The sequence below is a fragment of the Lissotriton helveticus genome (assembly GCF_964261635.1).
Source record: "Lissotriton helveticus chromosome 1_1 unlocalized genomic scaffold, aLisHel1.1 SUPER_1_unloc_29, whole genome shotgun sequence".
In the NCBI taxonomy this organism is placed as follows: Eukaryota; Metazoa; Chordata; class Amphibia; order Caudata; family Salamandridae; genus Lissotriton; species Lissotriton helveticus.
The window spans coordinates 506,895-513,691 of record NW_027611669.1 but is presented as its reverse complement, the minus strand read 5'-3'; positions in this window follow the sequence as shown (position 1 = coordinate 513,691).

Here is a 6,797-nt window from a genome sequence, read left to right as displayed (position 1 = left end):
CTGAGCCACTTTTGCACCGAAGTTCAGCCCTCCACACTCGACGAGTGCTGCGTGGGGCCCTTCTGCTCCATTTGGCTCAACACGTTGGCCCGGTCACTTGCCAGCCGGCTAGTGGCCCCTGTACTGACGAACTTTGAAATTCGACCTGCAACTCTGGTTGCTCCAGATCTGCACCAGCTCCCCTGAAAAGGAGCCCCCACTCTGACCCTCCTGGTTCGAGTGAGAAGCAATCTCCCGGTTCCGCGTGGATTGCTCTTGCCAAGTGTTGTTTGCTCCAAACTTGAAGCCGACTGCGCCGACGGTGAGAGCCCTCGTGGGACAGATCGTGACCCGCTCCTGGACGTCGCAGATGCCCCAGAGCCCACGTGACAGCGGAGAGAAGCTCCTCGACGACCACCTGATTGCGCCCGACATTGCCTGGTTCCGTCCTGGTTCCACCCTGGTCACTGCTGAGTGACCCAGACTCTGTCCCCTCTGCTTTCAGGTACTTTTCGACTCGAGTCCACCCTTGGACTCCACCGGACACTTCTCTTTCACCCCGCCTGCAGCCCTTTCAGCTTCAAGCACCAAGAGCCTGCGTGACGAAACCCGACTCAACTTCGACCCTGTGCACCCGCTTCCTGTGGGTGAGGTAACTTTGCTCCGCCGGTGTTCCCACACTGGTACACATCTCTAGGGTCTGTGTCTTAAGTTTTGTTCCTCTAGGTTCAGCGGAAGTGTCCTTAAACTTTAACTCTACAACTTTTACGCACCATTGGTTAACATTGGTGCATGCGTGCGCTTTCCGCACTGCACCCGAATCCCGCGGGCTTTTCCCGACTTCAGCACTGCTTGTCCCGACTGCTCCCAGCGATTCCCTAGGCCCTAGGCCTAACCACTGTTCGATTGGTATCTCTTATACCACTTGTTTAGTATATGGTTTGAGTGGCCCCCCGCCCTCACCCATAATTGTCAACTTTGTATGTTTAAACTGTGCTTTTGATTTAACGCTTGTGCCCCTTTATTCATAAAGAATACTGGGGATTGTTTTTAGTAATAAATACATATATTTTTATAATATATACTTGTGTGGTGTCCTTTCATTTGATATTACAGGATTGTATGTGGTAAAACAGCTCGCTTAACACGACCTCTTAAGTTAAGCCTTTAGGCTGCTTAGTCCATGCTACCCCTAGGATAGCTTGTCTAATAAGGTTGACTTGCAACCAGACACCATAAGGGATTGTTTGGTCTGATAACCGGTGGTTCCAGAATTGGAAACATCACCTATCAGGCCAACTTCTCACAGTCCTGAAGAGTGTCCTAATAGATGGGTTTGGCTTAACCACTGAACAGTACAGGTTGAAGTTTAGAGACACCCAGAAGACACAGACTCAGGACTGGACTGATTTTGTTGATTGTGCAACTAAGGCTCTGGAGGGTTGGCTACATGGCAGCAAAGAACATGACTTTACAGGATTGTATAATTTGATTATGAGGGAGCAGATCCTAAGTAATTGTCAGAACCAGCTCTTACACCAGCACCTGGTGGACTCTGATCTGACCTCTCCCCAAGAATTGGGAAAGAAGGCAGACAAGTGGGTCAGAACCAGGATTAGGCATAAGAATCAGGACAGTAACCTGAAGAAGGAGTCTACCAAGCCTCAAGATAAGGGTGGGGATAAAAATAAAGAAAAGACTTCCACAGGGCCCCAAAACTCCAAGAATGGGGGTGGGTCCCAAGACACTTCTTCAACAGAGAAAAAGCCTTATTGTCATGTCTGTAAACAGGTTCAACAAGTTCAAAAGGGCTGTAGCCAACCCCCTTCTGTGGGACCTCTCTGTAAGCAAAGACCAGGCAGGGTAAAAGAATGTCCCATTTCCGCCTGAGCTTCTCTGGTAATCCTTTTATCATGCCTTTTAGGGTCTTGTTAAATCTCTCCACAAGCCCATTGCATTGTGGATGATATGGGGTGGTAAACTTATAGTTTACTCCACATTCCTTCCACATTGCTTTCAGATAGCTAGACATAAAATTCGTGCCTCTATCTGATAGTACCTCCTTAGGAAAGCCCACTCTTGAGAAAACTGCAATGAGGGCCTTTGCCACCACAGGGGCTGTGGTGGTCCTTAGGGGAATAGCCTCTGGATACCTGGTGGCATGATCCACTACCACCAGTATGAATCTGTTCCCGGATGCTGTTTGGGGGTCCATTGGACCAACAATATCAATTCCAACTCTTTCAAAGGGAACTCCCACCACAGGTAGTGGTATTAGGGGGGCCTTTGTTGTGCCACCTGACTTACCACTGGCTTGGCAAGTGTCACAGGAGCGACAAAACTCCTTGACATCCTCTGACATGTGAGGCCAGTGAAAGTGTGAAAGAAGCCTGTCCCACGTCTTGTTCTGGCCTAAGTGTCCTGCAAGGGGAATATCATGGGCCAAGGTAAGGAGGAACCCCCTAAACTGCAGAGGTATAACCAACCTCCTGGTCATGCCAGGCTTGGGGGCTCTAGCCTCTGAGTAAAGGAGTCCATCATCCCAATACACAGTATGGGTACCTTGGGCATCCCCAGCAGCCTCAGCAGCAGCCTGCTGTCTGAGGGGTTCAAGGGAAGGGCAATCTAATTGAGCCTGCCTCAGGTCTGCCCTTGAGGGTCCCCCTGTCCCCAGAAACTCAACCTGGTCAGGTTCAAGCTCCTCAGAGACAGTCTCCTCTTGGACTGCAGAATCAGTTTCCTCTGAAACCTGATCCTCAACCTGGGGCAAGGTGGAAGGCTGAGCCTTTCCTCTCTTGCTCCTTCTCTTGGGTTGTGGCTGGTCTATTGTTTCAAGATCCACCACTGGTTCAGGAAGGCACTTCTTAGCCTGAGCCCTTGTCATGGCAAGGACATGCTCTGAAATCCCTAGCATTTCTGCATGAGTCCTGTACTCCACTTCTGACCATGCTGAGCTTTCAAGGTCATTTCCTAACAGACAGTCTACTGGTAGGTCTGCACTCACCACAACCTTCTTTAGGCCATCAACCCCTCCCCAGGAGAAGTTCACAACTGCCACACTATGGGAAGTAGTGGAGTTGCTTGCATTGGTTACTAGGTAGCTCTCACCTAGTACAATCTGTCCAGGGTCCACAAAGTCAGGTGTCACCATTGTGACACTGGCACATGTGTCCCTGTAAGCTTGAGCCAGTTTCTCATTAATTAAGGGAGTCTGTCTGTATTTGCCCAGGTTACTGGGGCTTACTGCAGTGGGCAACTCAATGTCCACATCATACAGGAGAACTGCCTGTGTAGGGATTCTGACTAGGCCAGATCCTACTTCAATACCCAGGGTCAACCCAGCTACACCCTTGGACTGTGTTCCACCACTGCTTACTGTACTTGGGGTTGCAGTTGCTTTAGGAGCTGGAGTGGTGGGGACTGGATTTGCCTTGGTGCATTCACTGCCCCAGTGTGAAACTGATTTGCAGGTATTACACCAAGGTGTCTTTGGACCTTTGTTCTTCTTCTTCTTGTTTCCATTTTGGGAACCACCCTCCTTACTATTAGTTTGGGGGCCTGAAGACTTCTGGTCTTTTTCTTTATCTTTCTGATTACCACCCTTCTGGTCTGTTTTCTTCTGGTCACCACCTTGGTTCTGGGGTTTCTGCTTAATCCTTGTTCTGACCCATTTGTCCGCCTTCTTTCCCAATTCTTGGGGAGAGGTCAGATCAGAGTCAATAAGGTATTGATGCAACAGCTGGTTTGTACAGTTATTAAGGATCTGTTCTCTCATTATAAGATTGTACAATCCTGTATAGTCTGAAACTTTACTTCCCTGCAACCAACCCTCCAAAGCCTTAGTGGCACACTCAACGAAATCAGTCCAGTCTTGAGTCTGTGCTTTTTGGGTGTCTCTGAACAACAACCTGTATTGCTCAGTGGTTAGGCCAAACCCTTCAATAAGAGCACTCTTCAAAACAGAGTCGTTTTTGTCATCCTCAGGTCTAACTGTGAGGAGCCTGTCCCTCCCTTTCTCAGAAAAGGAGTACCATAAAATTGCAGCCCACTGATCTTGAGGAACCTGCTGTACCATGCAGGCTCTCTCCAGAGCAGTCATCCATTTGTGGATGTCATCCCCTTCTTTAAAGGGGGGCACAATTTTTGTCAGGTTTCTATTGTCATAGCCCCTGTCTTTTTCTCTTGGAAAATTGCTGCCACCAGTGGCATCTAAGCCACTTAATTTCTGCTCTCTTGCCAAGGTAAATCTAGCTTGAGCCAAGGTAAGTTTAGCTTGAGCCAGGGCTACCTCCTCCCTCTCTATTTGGAGTCTGACAGCCCTCATTCTGGCCCTATGCTCAGTCTTTTGAGAGGCAGTCATACCTCTCTCAGATTCTCTGGAGGCACTAGAAATATGAGAGTCCCCTGAGGGAGATCTCACTCTTCTGTTGCCTGGGAGAATAAGACTGTGGGATCTGGGGAGGTGCTGGCCCTCTCCATTTCCCAGTAGGTCTAAGTTGGCCTGGTTAAGCCTGGCAACTAGGACCTGGCTACCCCTCTGATCCTGATCTTCGGTGTCCTCAACATCTGAGTCCTCCTCCCCCTCCTCTCCATCTTCCTCCTGAGGGGTGTCAGTTACAGGGGGTTTCTCTCCACTTCCTGACTGTAAGGGAATTCCATTCATCTTCTCTAAGTCATCCTGTTCTAGGATGTCTATCAGGATTTGGCAGGTGGGACTTCTGCCCCTTTTTAACCCTCTTGATTTGCACAAGGCAATCAAGTCCCTTCGGGTTAGTTTGTCATAGCTGGAAGTTGCCTGGGTAAGGTCAACTGTCACAGGAGCAGACCCTGAGGCTTTTCCTGTGTCAGACATGACTCTAGTGTGGTGTAAGTGATGCACCTACCTACACTAAGTGTTTTCCTACTGTACCTTACTAGTGAGTTGTAGTCAGGGTGTGCTAATCCCTTCAACCTACAACTACTAAGTTCAGTAGAACTTAATATGCTAAGCTTTTGATTTTATATGTACCTAGAGGTACTTGATGTGATCTTTCAATTTGATACAAAGATTGCAATGGTAAAACAACAGCAAGCTCAAATCCGCACCGCTGCTCACCAATGTGAGAAGTTGGCCTGGTAGGGGATGTTTCCAATTCTGGAACCACCTACTACCTGACCAAACAATCCCTTATGGTGTCTGGTTGTAAGTCAACCTTATTAGACAAGCTATCCTAGGGGTAGCATGGACTAAGCAGCCTAAAGGCTTAACTTAAGAGGTCGTGTTAAGCGAGCTGTTTTACCACATACAATCCTGTAATATCAAATGAAAGGACACCACACAAGTATATATTATAAAAATATATGTGTTTATTACTAAAAACAATCCCCAGTATTCTTTATGAATAAAGGGGCACAAGCGTTAAATCAAAAGCACTGTTTAAACATACAAAGTTGCACAATTATGGATGAGGGCAGGGGGCCACTCAAACCATATACTAAACAAGTGGTATAAGAGAGGCCACTCGAGCAGTGGTTAGGCCTAGGGCCTAGGGAATCGCTGGGAGCAGTCAGGACAAGCAATGCTGAAGTCGGGAATGGCCCTCGGGATTCGGGAGAGGTGCGGGAAGCGCACGCACGCACCAATGTTAACCAATGGTGCGTAAAAGTTGTAAAGTTAAAGTTAAAGGACACTTCCGCTGAACCTAGAGGAACAAAACTTAACACACAGACCCTAGAGGTGTGCACCAGTGTGGGAACACCGGCGGAGCAAAGTTACCTCACCCACAGGAAGTGGGTGCACAGGGTCGAAGTGGCGTCGGGTTCTGACACGCAGGCTCTTGGTGCTTGGAGCTGAAAGGGCTGCAGGCGGGTTAAAGATGAAGTGTCCGGTGGAGTCCAAGGGTGGACTCAAGTCGAAGAGTACCTGAAAGCAGAGGGGACAGAGTCTGGGTCACTCAGCAGTGACCAGGGTGGAACCAGGACGGAACCAGGCAATGTCGGGCGCAATCAGGTGGTCGTCGAGGAGCTTCTCTCCGCTGTCACGTGGGCTCTGGGGCATCTGCGACGTCCAGGAGCAGGTCACGATCTGTCCCACGCAGGCTCTCACCGTCGGTGCAGTCAGCTTCAAGTTTGGAGCAAACAAGCCTTGGCAAGAGCGATCCACGCGGGATCAGAAGATTGCTTCTCACTCGGACCAGGAAGGTCAGAGTCGGGGCTCCTTTTCAGGGGAGCTGGTGTGGATCTGGAGCAACCAGATTCACGAGTCTTCTTAGTCGTTTCGTCGGCACAGGGACCACTAGCCAGCTGGCAAGTGACCGGGCCAACGCGTTGAGCCAAATAGAGCCAAAGGGCCCCACGCAGCACTCGTCGAGTGTGGAGGGCTGAACTTCGGCTCAGGAGCAGCTCAGGGTGGGGGCTTCTCAAACCCCGGTGCACAGCTTCGAGGATCACTCGTGGGCTGCACGGTCAGCGTCTCGTGGTCAATTCAAGATGGCGTGCCCCACGCTTCCGGTCGCCTCCACGGGTCTCAGCTTTGCAGGGACTGTGGATCGGGCTGTTAGAAGGCAGGCAGGCTTGATCTCGTCAATCTCAGTCGCTCGAGTTCCGGCGGGAACTGCAACTAAGTAGACGTCGAGGGCTGGATGGTGCCTGCTGCTGCAGGGTGGTCACTCCTTGACCACAAGGGAGATTCTTCAGGCTTCCACGTTGAGATGGAGGGCGAAGGGTCCAGAATTTCGTTTCAAATGTTTCTTCCAGGAAATCTGATGTGCATTGGCACTGCTCCCACTCTTATTCGAATCTGGGGGGCGTGATTACCTGCTAGGTCCCCTCCTATGGGT